We start from the raw sequence: 15,569 nt of genomic DNA, 5'->3' as shown, positions 1-15,569 counted from the left end.
CACCATTACTTGAACATGAGAATTGAATCTATATCAGGGAATAAATACAATTAAATTGAGAGATGGGTGCATCTCCATCTCCTCCCCTTGCTCTGGATTAGACCCCCTTACTTGTTTTAGCAGAATCAGAATGATGTTGTCTGACTTCAATTATAACTTAGATGGGTATGCTAAAATGCACTCTGGGAATTGCAGGTTTTGCCCTCCTTGAAAAGGTTGGTAGAGCACTCATGGGCTCTGGCCTAATTGCAGTGTATTTCCTATGCTCCTATGAACAACAGAGAGGTTCCATAGCACTGGAAGGAAGCCACAGTGGTATAATTCAACAAAGAGGGATCTAAAACAGAAGTTAAGTTGAGATATACAGCTCTCTTTGCCTCATTTCGCTCACCTTAGTACAGTAAATCATGTCACCATAATCTGACAAAGTTCTGTTAATGGATCGCATAGGTATTTGGCAAAGGGAAAACATGGACATCATTTTAGTAAAGTGTTTGTTTTAATTCCACACGAAAAAGTGATTGGAGGCTGAAAGGGATGGGATTAGAAAACTGCTGGTAAAGTAGATTTAAAATAACTGAGTGACAGGAGTGTCTCCTCTCCAGGAAAAGAGCCTTCTTTGTCATTTCAGATCTACCTTTTGATTCTTCAACTTCAGTTTGTGTCTCTTGCTCCTGTTGCCTTTTCTTTGAGGTTATGGATTCTCTAAGTTGGATCTTCCAGCTGTTACCCATTACAGAGAAACCCTAGTAGTAAGGTATCATTCTCACTCTTTGTTAGTAGTATCGCCAGTGCATTACCCCTCTCAACCCTTGTCTCCATGCTGATGATATCATTCTATTCTACCCAGCCCACACAGTCTAGATGCAGAACAAACTCTACAAAAGGATGTCATATCTGTTTGTAACAATGTTCTCTGAAATTCCAGCGTAACCCATGGAAATGTGCAAGAGTGTTATTTGGCACTTCACATAAAGTAAAAAAAAATGCTATCAATATATTTGACACTTCAGTCATGTTAGAAATGTCTGGGATTCCATCTGCATGCTTCACTTAATTTCTCATATCATACTAAGCCCATTGTGGAGAAAGCTGTTTCTCTGCTGGAAGCTTGCAATTTTATTTCTTAACTATCTTGCACCTAGGTACAATTCAGTATTAGCCAAAGGTGTGCTTTTCCTAAGGTTTAAGTACAGCCTGCCTCTTTTTGCCTTAAACTCTTCACACAACACAAACCATTTTCAGACTATATTAAATAAAATGCATAGCTTAATTGCCCTTGCACCTTCTGGGGACCATCATTATCAGTCACCAAAGAAAGCCAAGTGGCTTCCCATAAATGTAAGGGCAATCCTCGTACTTTTTTGTTTCACATACAAACTGATAAAGTGAGGAGAAGAGATGCAAATTGCAAGTCTTTTACAGAGAAACTAAAACAGCTGCTTATTTAACCATAATAACGTTTATGGCTTCAGAGATGTAGACTAATCACTACTTTGCTAGTCACTTTCAATGCCCTCTTTTTTTCTTCATTTGCACATCATCAGACCTTCCACTCCCACTTTTATTTTACTTCTATCTATACCTTCCTCTCCCCCTCATACTATAGTTTCTCCTTTACTCTCTAACAACTAACACAATCCAGTGTTTCTTAGTCTCACAACACATATACAGATGTTCATTAAAATTTTTATCTAGTTCTCATGTTATTCTCCTTACAATCTTAGTTCTCCCAATAATTACTTGCTTTACTTTGCTTCTCATAATATTACCTTTTTACTTTTAACCTATGTGTTTCTGTGCTGATGACGTTTATGTTCATTCAGAACTTTTATCGCTGCATATTTTTGAATTAAAATGCTAAGGAATGTGAAATGTATTAACTTGGTATTCCACAAATTTGTGCACCTTTCATTATTGTACCAGGAGTGAATAACTTCCACAGTATCCCGCAACACTGTGGCATGGAGTATTGTAGTTTATACAACATTTTAAATAATAGTTGCTTTTAAATACTACTAAACAGTACTGTGAAAGTAGTATTATAGTCTGTCATGATGTTAATGCTGTTTTATGCTTCTGTCTTTCAGATATTTTGTAAAGGGGCAGTTATGACATCTACAGTAAAAGGGAGGGCTTGGACATTGTGAGTGTTTAAAGTAATAAAATTTAAGTTACATTTTTGAAGTGATGTTTAGTGTGATTTGTTTTTAATTTTTGTCAGTAAGAAATATCTGACTAGAGCTGTAGTTAACATCACCTGGTAAAAAGTTAAGTTGTGCATGTAAAGACATATGTACAGAATTCAGTTATTTGCTGATTTTTATTTGTGCTGGTTTAGTATCACTACCTTACTTTTTACTGAAGTGAATACTTTATGTTTTATCGTAACACATCACGTTTTATTTGTGTCTGGTAGATATTCCTGTGTTTACCTGGAAATTTGACAGTGTAAGACCACAGAATTCTGGATGATTACAAAAGTCTGCTTTGTTTAAGAGTACTAATGCTGTGGTTTGTATCAGTATATGTGGGGCTGTTTACATGGTGGCTAATGGATGCTTAAAGATTGTTCCATTCTGCACATTGTTTTATTTAAGACTTTGTCAATACAAAGCCACTAAATGCTACATTGTTACAAATCTATCTTATACAGATGTTTTTCAGAAAACTATTAGATTAGACTGACAGTATACTAGTTACTCTGCACAGATTCTTTTGTTTATAGCTTGTATACTTCTCAACATCTTTGCTCAAGAACCTAGAATGAAGATAATAAGGGAGGTATGAAGGCCAAAGAATCAGGGACAGCTTTCAAATATTACTCTAGTGCCGTTAAATTTAATGGAACACCAGGTTTTGCATTAATATTATTAATAAATATTAGTAATAATAATTAACAGAATTTCCTCTCTTCTATCCAGACCCTGAAGGAGTACCATAGGTAAATGTATCCTACTGGCTCAGCTAGAATATAGTCATGCTCTGATTGCTGCAGCCACCACCATTCAAACCATCTCATACTGCAGATGCAGATTCATCAGTCTCTCTCCAAGAATTGAACACCTCTGCAAAATCATTGAAAAAGCTAACTGGATACCTGTGAAACCAAATGATGACTTACCACTTGTATTTCAACTATTTAAATTTATCAAGAATGAGACATTCCCCTCACTATCCTCCAAACTGTTCAGAGATGAACCAGCATACAACCTAGAAATCTTAACCACTCAGGTCTTCTTCTCCAAACTTCCCAAATTAGACTTCACTACACAGACTATGCTTTCTCAGTCCTTGGTCCCAAACTCTGTAATATTTCCCTTCTTTTATTAAAGATCCTCTTACTCCATTTTCCAGTCAGAAATAAAACTAAGAAAATGCAGCTGCTGTCTCTTTGGTTATATAACTTAACCTGTTCCTACCCTTCTTTCCTATACATACCTTGCTGTGACTCTACTTTTCATTGTGATTCTGTCAGCATGCCAGCTCTGATTTCCACTATTTATATATTGCATGTATATGTTGTATTTGGTCAGACACTTTATATATAATGTCATTTATCTATTTCTTTTATACCTCCAAGCCAACTCTGATATTCGCTTTGTATATATGTACTGTATGTATTACATTTTTGTCATTCACTCACTATATAATGTCATGTATCTGTTGTGTTTACTCCAGATGGAGAGTAAAATAGGTCCAGTGGGATCAGTGATTAACAAATTGAAAATAAAACATAAGAAGAATGAAACTCTGGCATTTGACTGTTTGGTGTACACCTTGGATGGCTTAGTGGTATGTCCCATGACTATAGTGTGCATGGGCCAGGGTTCGATACCTGCGATGCTTTATCACTCCCCCAGTCCCATCTCTTTACCATATTCTACCTAATAAACCCTTTCTGCACTTGCTTTTAGTCCTTTTTTAATTTAATTACATTCTTTCAAACTGTGTGTGGACTAATATTGCTACATACTCAAGTGTGCCAGCTTGCACTGCATGTGAATTGTTTTTACTACTGTTTTTGCTACTTTTCTGAAAAAAAAAAAAAAAAAAAAAAAAAAATTGTAAGCCTGTTTCCTACCTTTCCTGTAATTAGTGTTCCAGATACAGATTTGCTGTATCCAGGACTATTTGTAAGCTTCTGAGCCCCCTAAGACTTTCTGTGTTGGAGGGAAGCCTTCTAGCTTATCAGTGGGAGTGGTAAGCACTAGGTAACCTGTCTACCACATAAGGAGTGGTTCTGGCCCAAAATTTGTAGTTATTGGCCGTTTTGGGCAGTCTTCCATCTCTCTCAACTTTCTAATTTGAAGGCCTGCATTTGCACTTGTTTCTGTCCTGTAACTCCTGGGCCCATCTCATTTGCTCACTCAAAAAAAAAAAATAATAATATCTGCTTTTACTGTATTTGTGTTTCTTCCTACTTTATTTGCTTTTGCGTCATCTTAAAAGTACTCAATTATATTTATTACCGCTTGGTGTAACTCATTCTAAGCCTTTTAGTTTAAGCACTTGGGCTTCAGACCAGTTGTTTTACATTAAGAAGGTTTGTGGTCTGCACGATAGTGGCAGAACAGGTAGCTTACATCCTTCTAAGTTGGGAACTGCTGATTGAGGGCTCAGTGTCTGTTATTCTAAAAGGGTATTAATTCTGGTTTAAGCACTTGGGCTTCAGGCCAGTTATTTTACATTAAAATGGTTTGTGGTCTGCACTCTTGTGGGAGGAGAGGCTGGACTCTGCCCTTCTGAGCTGGGAATTTCTGGTTAAAGGCTTATAGTGCCTGCATATTTGAACTGCTTCTTACTGAAATTGGTATACCTTGTTTGCTGTAGCATAGACTAGATCCAGGCCTGCTGAATCTAGCTTTGTTTGTATGCTTGTTTTGCTTGTTATTTCCCTGAAATGCTAATTCCACCTAAAACACGGCTTTTCAGCACTTCTGTGGATCCCTAGTGATATCTCCATTGCTTACTGTACTTATTTCCTTGTTTCACTTGAAAGAAAGTTACTGTTTGTCATTTTTGCATTTAAGTTACCTGGCACTTGCTCACTAAAGCAATTATATAAGTCAGCACTAAAAAATTAAAAGCACTACACCCTCACAAACTCCCCTTGAGTACTTTGTTCCCCATTGGCCCTTTTTTCAATTATAAAAGAATTCCCAATACTATTCTAGCATGTCCAAAGGTCAGTTGTCAATCTCCTCTCCGGTCCAGCTGGTGAATCTGGGAATCTTGAGGCAATGTTACAACTGCCTCATGTACACAGACAACCCTCTCCTCCTCCCAACAAATTCCAACACTTGTGAGAGATACAACCATATAGCCATACTGGAGGCTAAGCTCTCTCAACTCAGTACTGGCGAAACCAGTCAGGAGGAGGAAACCACACTCACTACAATTCCAGTCTCACATAGACCTACCACGACAGCAAACCAAACACATAAACACACAAAAACATACTCGGAGGCTCTAAATAAAAATCTGCCTAAGCAGCAGAGACCTCCAAAGCAGACACCCAAGCAACCGCTACCCCAAAACAAAACACGTGCAACACATAGCACACAAAGCCAGTGTGCTGAACAGTCACAGCCCTTAAGGCTAAACAACACACCTGATACACTTGTAATAGGTGACTCTATTCATCAGGCACACTGACATCCCACTCACCAGGCTGAACAAGGAGAAGGTCATGGTGAGCTGCCTGTCGGGCGCTAGGATCCACCACATAACTCAAGCACTCAGGTCACTCCAAGGCAAGTACAAATTTGACTCAGTCATTGTCCATGCTGGTGTGAATGACCTGAGATTTACCTCCCTGGACTACATGAAAAGAGACATAGAGGAGCTCTCTGAGCATGTAGCCCAGGCCGGTATGACCCTGACCTTGAGTAGCATCTTGCCCTCACTAAGAATGATGCCACAATATGAAGACAAGATGATCAATTTCAACAAATGGCTTAAGTATTGGTGTCATTCAAAGGGGATCCAATGCCTGTCAGCCTGGGATGACATGCTCGACAAGCCACGATGCTTCGCTAGGGACGGCTTGCACCTGTCACCCCTGGGCTTTCGGTATTGGCAAATGCTCTTGCTACCCCCATAGTGCCTTTTTTAGGCAAGGCTCAAAAGACAAACCCACCTCCATATGTATCACAAGGGATAAGAAACTAAGAGTAATGCTACTCAACACCAGAAGTCTAAACCTCAAGATGCACGCACTCAAAACTCTCCTTAGCATGGAGAACATCGATATCTGTGCAGTAACAGAAACCTGGTTCAAGGCTCCCAAGAGCACCCCAGCACTAGCACTACCAGGTTATACCTCATACCATGCTTTTCGGCCCCAAAACTTGGACGAACCACAAAAGGAGGGGGAGTATCAATATTTGTCAAAGATACCCACACTTCCAGATTGGTGGCACAGCACGAAGCATCAGAGACTATCCATGTGCAACTAACAGTGGGTAAAACTGCCTTACAGTTTATAGCCTGCTACAGACCACCCTCCCAAACCCAGGAACCCCACTTGGCCTTCCTGAGAACACTGGAAATATGAAGGTCTCTCCAAACACCATTATATTGGGCGACTTCAACTACCCAAACATAGACTGGGAGCATTACCCTAGCTCCAACACCCTAGCCCAAAGGTTCCTAGAATTTATATACTCAAATGCTATGGAACAACTTGGTACCACTCCCACAAGAGGGGAAAACATACTGGACCTGATCATCACCAACATGGGGACTCTACGCTCCAGACCAGAAGTGTATCCCTCACTGGTAAGATCAGACCATAAACTAATCTCACTGGATATTCACATCCCGACTCCATCCCCTGCCCTGAAAACCACAGTGAAAACTACTCTCAAAGCAAATTACACTCCTCAAAACCAAGGTGGTATCCTTCAAAGCCCGGGCCTGTGGAAAATAGAATCCTTTATAATTCTATGAACACCTTCAGGAATGCATGGATCATGCAATCCCAAATAAAACCAAGACTCAATCTTCCAAAGGCAGACATCCTATCTGGTGGACCCCAGCCATAAACAAACTATACAATAGAAGGAGGAAGCTACTACATGATAGAGCAAAATCCCAAAAAGGGAAGGCATCTCTGATCAGTATTAGCAAAAAACAACGGGCACTCATAAAATCGTCTAAGGCCAGCTTCGAGAGAAGAATTGCACAGGACACTAAGGATAATCACATGGCTTTCTTTAGTTATGTTAGGAACCTGGGTGGGAAATCCCAGATATGCTCAGAATTAGTCCAAAATGACAAAAAATACACCGAACCCACAGACATTGCCAACATCCTAGCTGACAGGTTCAGCACAAACATCCCCCCCTCCCCACCAAAAGGGCAAATATCTATCTCAGCAGAGTGCTGCCCCCCTGACATCTCAGATGCTCAGGTCCAAAGCAAAAAACACAGCATCAATGGGACCAGACGGTGTCCTGACATGAACTCCAAGAACAGCTAAACCCAAACATAAAACTACTGTTCAATCTCAGCCTTACTACAGGATATGTACCCAAAGAGTGGTGTACAGCAACAGTGGTCCCTCTCCACAAAGGTGGTGCCTCAACGGATCCTGGAAACTATCGCCCCATAAGCCTGACTAGCTTGGTCTGCAAAGCTATGGAAAGGATCATCATGGACCTCATAAATAAAGATATTGGGGACCTACAGACACTGGATCAGCTTTGTTAAGGGCAGATCCTGCCTCTTAAACCTGGTCGATTTCTTTGAAACAGTCACCAAGGCCATTGCGGGGAAGGTGGTCCACACAGCCTACCTGGACGGCATTATAGATAAGCTCACCAGCTTAAATATAAACCCCTATGTCACTAGATGGGTTGCAAACTGGCTCAAGGACAGAACCCACATGGTTAGAATTGCTGGAGCCATGTCAGACTCCAAACCAGTTACAAGTGGCATCCCACAAGGTTCAGTCCTGGGACCTCTCTTGTTCGGTATATATTTCTCGGAGGTACAGGCCAACACGGAAGGACTGTGGCTGACCAAGTTCGCAGATGACTGCAAACTGGGTGCCATAATCAACTCTCCAGCTGACACAAGCATCCTCCAAAAGGGCCTTATAGAAACAGACAACTGGTGCCAGAGCCATGGCCTCAAGCTAAACGCCAAAAAGTGTATAGTCATCCCCTTTGGCAAAAACAAAGTGCCCACAAATTACCACATAGGTGGTAATCCATTAAGTACAGAAGACGTAATTAGAGACCTGGGGACCCAAGTTGATAGCAATCTCTCATTTGACAACCACATGGCCAAAGTGGTTAGAAAAACAATTTATATAGCCCACCTAATCATGAAGGGATTCACATCTAGATCAGGGGAGGTCATCGTGCCTCTTTACTCATCCCTCATCAAGCCCATAATTGAGTACAATGCCCCTTTTGGGATGTACCTTACCAGACACCTGCAGCAACTGGAAAGACCCCAAAAGTACCTCACCAAGAGGATCAAAGGGCTCAAACAGATGCCATATGCTGCCCGGTTAAAGAAACTACAGCTCTACTCAGTGGCATACCGCCTGCTCAGAGGCTATCTGTGCCTGACGTATAAAGCCATGTCCAACCCAGAATTAATGGACATGCTGCACCTCAGAAAATCCAAATCCCATCGAGCTATGCGCTCGAGAGACTTGAACCTCATCACTGAAATAAATAGGACATGCTGGAGGGACAGATTCTTAACCCAGAAGCTCCCTTCACTCTGGAATAAAATCCCAGTCCAGGTTAGGCAGAGTCCCTCATTGACTCTCTTCAAGAGGAATCTTGATGAGTGGATGGGAGATCATAGGTTTACCCCGGGTATCATTTCTGTGTCACTGTTAGACAGAGGCACAGTATACTAACCTCGAAAAAGGGCATAGCAAAATTAATTTAAAATGGGTGGTGAAAGCCAAACACACTCTGGCTAGGCTTATAAATGCCCTAGGGCAGATAGCCTAGTATGAACCTATGAACCTATGTAATCTCAGAGATTTACCACACAAACAAAACATTTCTAAGGACAAAACCATGAGTCAAAATCAGGAACAGCCTACAAAAACAGGGACAGTAGAGAGGTATGACATTGTAATTTGAATGTTCTAACAATGAATGATGGCAGGATTTTGAAAATGTTCCTAACTAATCAAGAGTTATCATTAACTACTCAGATGTTGTCTTTCCGTATGATTTAGCCAACACATTGTATCTTTATCATTTTGCATTTTTTTTTAAATTTTTTCCTTGCATATGCTACTTGTCTATATTCTATTGCAAGTGGGGGAGGGGGGCGCATGTGCCTTAACTGAGATGTGTGCAACCGAGGTATCATAGGAAGTTGCTAAGCTATTGGCCCTGAGGCCCTTATAAGCCTAACCAAGAGTTTAGCCCATGTTTAGATAAATCAGCACTGGATGCCCCCTTTCCAGGACACGAGTTGATTCCCAGGGATGCATTTTCTATTTCCCATTCAGTTATCCAGGTTGCGCTTAAAAAGGGGTAAAGAGGTACTCTGCTTGACTTTGAGATGGAGTCTATTCCACAGATAGGGGAGTTTCTGGGACACATCTGTCCCGCCAACAAGTCCTATTGATGTCACAGACCAGGTTGAGGCTGCACATATAGGTTACTTGGGTGGAGCTTGACTTGTGGATATGCAGCAGTCCCATCAAGGCAGAGACCAAGATCGCCTTGTATGCCAGACAGAGGTCACCTCTGAGGAGTCTGTATGAAACTGAGTAGGGGCGTTTAGCCTATTTGTGTAGGGTAGATGTTTGAGGCTCTGGATTCTCATTGTGAGAAACCTCTGTGGTCCCACCAGCTGCTGTATGAGTAGAGGGATAGGGCTTTTAGCTTTGCGAGGTACATGCTGAATGGGTTGTTGTACTCAGTAATGGGCCTTATAAGGGAAGAGTACGGAGATGTTATGACCTCCTTCCCTTGATGATCATAGACTTATAGGAGGTTACTAGGCTATTGGCCCTGAGGCCCTTATAGGCCTAGCCAAGAGTTTAGCCCATGTTTAGAAAAGTCAGTATCCAAAGCCCCTGTCCAGGGGTGTATTTTCTGTTTCCCATGAGGTACTCTGCTTGACATGTAGAGGGAGTCTATTCCACAGATGGGGGAGTCTCTGGGACACAAATCTGTCCCGCCAACAAGTCCTATTGATATCCCAGTCCAGGTTGAGGTCCCGTGTAAATGTTACTCGAGTGGAACTTGACTTGCAGATATGCAGCAGTCCCATCAAGGTGAGGTCTGAGATTGCTTTGTATGCCAGATAGAGGTAACCTCTGAGGAGTCTTTATGAAAGTGAGCAGAGGGACAGGGCTTTTAGCCTATCTGTGTAGGGTAGATGTTTGAGGCCCTGGATTCTCCTGGTGAGGAACCTCTGTGGTCCCTCCAGATGCTGTATGTGCTTTGCGAGGTACATGCCGAAGGGGGCATTGTACTCAATAATTGACCTTATAAGGGAAGAATACAGGGATGTTATGACCTCTGTGTCCCTGGATGAGATACCCTTACTTATGAGGTGAGCCATGTAGAAAGTTTTCTATACAATGGAAGCAACATGGTGGTCAAAAGTCAGATTGCTATCAACCTGGGTGCCCAAATCCCTCACTACTGATTGTGTACTAAGGACATTGTTACTAATGTGATAATATGTGGGGACGATGATGCATTTTTTGGCATTCAGCTTGACGCCATGTTTCTGACACCAGTCATTTGTTTGGGTGAGACCCTCTTGGAGGACATCCACATCACTTGGGGAACTGATGACCGCACCTAGCTTGCAATCATCTGAAAACATGCAGTCATCTGCGAACTTGGTCAGCCATAGCCCACTGGTTTTGGCCTGCACCTCAGAAAAATATATCCCAAATAACAGAGGCCCCAAGACTGAACCCTGGGGTACTCCACTCGATGCAGGTCTACTGCTTGAGCTGGCGTTCCCTATTTTGACTAGGTGGGTTCTGTCAGTGAGCCAGTTAGCGACTCATCTAGTAACATTGGGATTGATGCCTAGTTGAGAGAGTTTATCTATTATGCCCGAGTGGGGAATAGTGTCGAAGGCTTTGACCAGGTCAAGGTAGACAGTGTGCACCGTCTTCTCCTCATCCATGGCTTTGGTGACTGTCTCAGAAAAGCTGACCAAATTTAACAGACATGACCTCCCCTTGCGGAAGCCAAACTGTGTGGGATTAAGTGTTTGGAGGTTGCCAATGTCCTGGTTAATGAGGTCCATGATAATCCATTCCATAGCCTTGCAGATCAGGCTGGTTAGGCTGATGGGTCTATAATTTCCTGGATTGGTGGATGCTCCACCTTTTGTGTAAAAGGGTAACAGTGGCTATCTACCACTCAGCTGGGACAAAGATGGTACTCAGGCTTAGGTTGAATAGGGTGCCTAATGGTGCTGCATGTTCCTGCCTGAGTTCATGTAGCATGCAGCCTGGGATGTTATTGGGTCCCATGGAGGCTGTATTTTTTGCCTTTGAGAGAGCAGTGATGACCTGATCCCTAGATATAAGGGGAAGGGGGCAGGTACTGGGAATGTCCTGATTTACTGATGGGGGGACAGAGGGGTGATATTTTTGCTGAATCTGACCTCTGTCAGCCAGCAAGTTTGCTATATTTACGGTATTTGTATATGTGGTGTCCTTGATCACCAATTATGAACAGATCTGGGTGATTCCTTTGAGATTGCAGACATATATGAAGAAGGCCTTATGATTGTCTCTAGTAGATGTGGCCAATTTAGACTTGAAGTTTGTTTTGGAGGATTTCACTAGTGCTCTTATTTGCTTGTTCAGGCTAAGGAGAAATTGCCTCCAATTGGGCACCTGCTCCTTCTTGGTCCTGGACAGCAATTTTTTTCTTTTGTTATAGAGTTTATTTATTGCAGATGTCCACCAGACAGGTTTACTATTCCTTGCGGAGAATGATTTAGTCCTGTCAGGTATTCCTGATTCTATGCATCTGCATAAATGTTCGTATAGTGCTTTGGTATAGTTTTGGATACTGGTGCCAGTTCCAAGAGAGGGGAAGGGGGCTGTGAAGCTGTTTATACCATCCCTCAGGAGGCTGTACTCAGCTTTGGAGAAGTTTTTTTGTTTGACCCTAGCTAGAGGGGGGTCAGGGGAGCTAGTGACTTTGAAAGTGACCGCTTTATGGTTGGATCTTTCCAGGGAGTATGATACTTCAGGGATGCTGCAGTGGTTACTCATGTTAGTTAATACCAAGTCCAAGATATTATCACCTCTTGTGGTGGTATCAACTAGCTGTTCCAAAGCATTTGTATTGACAAAATCGAGAAATCTCTGGGTATTTGTGTTCTGGCATGAGTAGTTCTTCCAGTCTGTGTTTTGGTAGTTAAAGTCACCCAGGATCAGGGTAAAGGGTTGAATCTTGATAGATTCAAAGAGATCCAGATAGGAAGATTGGGCATCTTGAGTCAGATTTGGGGGTAGCTAGTTATGATTTGTATAGCGGTCTTGTCAGCGGTTAACTGCACCTGGAGTGTCTCCTGTGCGTCATACTCTTTGACCAGCCTGGAGGTGTGTATATCTTTAATATATATTGAAACTCCACCTCCTTTGGCTTTATTATCCGCAGTTTGGTGTTTGAATGTATGATAGGATGAGTAACCAGGTAAGGCTGGGGTGCTCTCCGCAGCTTTGAACCATGTTTCTGTGACTGCGCAGATGTCAACATTTTCCAAGGTTAAGAATGCTTGCAATGAGTGCAGTTTCATGTTTAAACTCCTAGCGTTTAGCAGCATGACCTTTAATTTGTGTTTTATTGAAATATTTATGTTGGTAGTTTTAACCTCATCAGATGTAGATGTTCACAGGTGTGTACTTGTACTAGGCTAATAACCACTGGAACTTTATAAGCCTACCCATGCAACCAAAATGTATTCCATAAGTTATTCTGCCTTAGAGGTTATTTTAAAGGGTGTATGTGAGTTCGGGGATGATTTAATGGCTGACTGTCTGTCAGTGATAGGTGGCAGACCAGGGGTGAATTTCTAATTTCCCATCCACTAATCCAAGCTGAGTTTGAACAGGATTAGGAAAGGGCTCTGCTTCACATGGATGGAAGCCTGTTTCACAGAATGAGGATTCTCAGAGATAAATACCTGTCCCTCTAACATGTCCTTATAGGTCAGAAGGAAAGTTTAAATCATTAGATCTAGTAGTTCTGGTGCTGATTATTTTGTAGATATGCAAAAGGGTCATCAGAACAGGATCCAAGGACGCCTTGTATGCCAGGTATAACTTGCCTCTCGGCAGTCTGTAGTATAGACATAGCTCTGAGGAAATTTCCATAGGGCATTGTGTTTATGCCTGGTATTCTTTTTGTGAGGTCTGTTCAGTCCTAACTTCCTGGGTCTTGTCTGTGAGCCAGCTGGCTATCCAGCAAGTTACATAGAGGTTTATACCTAATTCCATTAGTTTTACAATTCCCAAGTAAGATATTGTGTCAAATGTCTTAGCTATTGAAGGTAGGCAGTATGCACTATTTTGCCCTCATCCATTTCTTTGGGGACCTTCTCAAAGAATACTACCATGACCTGCCTTTGACCAAATGAGTCCATTGTCTGAAGATTTCCTTTGTCACTGTTAATCATTTCCATTGTAATTCTTCTCCTGTCTGTGCATATACTAGTCAGACTAATATGTCTGTAGTTACTGGGATCTGCTGATGGTCTGCCATTGTGGAGACGGATGACAAATGCAGTCCTTCATTCGCATGGCATGAAGCCTGTGCAGAGGCTGTGGTTGAATAGTGACTCTAGTGGCCCTGATAGGTGATATTCGAGGCTATTTAGGATGTATCCTGAGATATTATTGGGGCCTATCATAGCTGTATTCTTGGTCTTAGAGAGCACATCTAAGACCTGTTTCCTCCGGTTAGTTGGAGGAGTTATGTTAGATGACATTTCCTTGGGGGGGGTTGGGGGTGAGAGGAGGGTAAAGTTGAAGCTCAGTCAACTAGTTCCCGTGAACATGGCTCCATTTACCAACAATTCAGCACACTCTTATATGCTGCCCTTGAAGTTTTGGATATAGCAAAAGAGGGCTTTATGGATGTCCTTGGCCTGGGATGTGATCTTTACCTCAAAATTTGCTTTGTTGGACTTCATTAGTCCTCATAGCTGTTTGTTCAGTTTGATGAGTGTTTTTTTTTTTTTTTTTTTATCTGTTTTGGTGTTACATTTCCTAAGTTTTAGCTATGACTTTTTTTTTCTTTTGTTGTACAATCTGTTTAATTTTGGATTCCATCAGGGTGGTTTATTGTTTTGAGTTAGTTTTGGATTTACTTCTGGTAGACACAGCAGCCTGCGTGCAGTCATTGATATGTTTGCACATAGCTTCTGTTAGTAATTCTGCATAGACTGCTGTGTTATTTGTGTGTGGAGGGACTTGACATTTTAACAGGTTATCACTGTAGTTACAGAATTGAGACTGCTTTAATGTCTGACTTTACTAGAGAGAGAGCACGACGTTGGTGGTGAACAGTGTTTTCTCATATTTCTGAGTACCAAGTCCAATATGTTTGTACCTTTAGTAGGTCTATGCACTTAACTGGTCCAGGGTATTTGTATTTACAAAGTCTAGGAATCTCTGCATCTGCAAACTTAGGGTCATGTAGCATTCCCAGTTTATAGTTCCCCATGAGTATGGTATTTGACTGAATGGTGAGTATCTGCAGTTGGGCAAAGTATGAGCTATGGGTTTCATGGCACATAGTGGGTGACTTAAGATATGGTGTGGGACTTTGCCTCTAGTAATCTGGACATGGAGGAACTCCAGTGCATCATCTTGCTTAACAAACTTAGAGGTATGCTTCTAACTGATGTAGACACCTCCTCCTTTAGTCTCTGTCTCTGCAGTTGCTGGTTTAGATGTGTGGAAGATGCATAATTTTTGCACTGCTGGGGTACTCTGTGCAGCTTTAAGCCATGTCTTGGTAACTGCACAGATGTCCATATTCTTCAAAGTGTGGAGGAATAGAGCTTCTTGTTTAGTCTACTGGCACTGAGCAATGATACTTATATTTCCTTGGATGAATTTGGCTATGTTGGAAGGTTTGTCAATTTGGTATTGTTTAAAAAATGCTCTGTGGAGAGGGACAGTGTTTCAGTCAATATGTACAAATATAACTCTGTCATTGTCCGTGTTGGTGTGAATGACCTGAGATGTACCTCCCTGGACTACATGAAAAGAGACATGGAGGAGCTCTCCGATCTTGTAGCCCAGGCATGTATGACCCTAGCCCTGAGTAGCACCCTACCATCACCCAGAATGATATCACAGTACAAGGACAAAATGATTGAATTCTGGCTAAGCTTCTGGTGTCATTCTAAGGGGATCCAGTATCTGTCTGCCTGGGATGACATGATCGACAGACCACGATGCTTTGCCAGAGATGGCCTGCACCTGTCACCATTGGGATAGTGGCTAATGCTCTTGCCACCACTATAGTGCCTTTTTTAGGCAAGGTTCAAATGAGAAATTCACCACCTTAACAGGTACAAGCAAGCAA

The sequence above is a fragment of the Protopterus annectens genome, chromosome 1.part1 (assembly GCF_019279795.1).
Source record: "Protopterus annectens isolate FY-2018-M chromosome 1.part1, PAN1.0, whole genome shotgun sequence".
Classification (NCBI taxonomy): Eukaryota; Metazoa; Chordata; order Ceratodontiformes; family Protopteridae; genus Protopterus; species Protopterus annectens.
The sequence above is the reverse complement of the archived record's forward strand: the minus strand, read 5'-3'. Positions refer to the sequence as shown.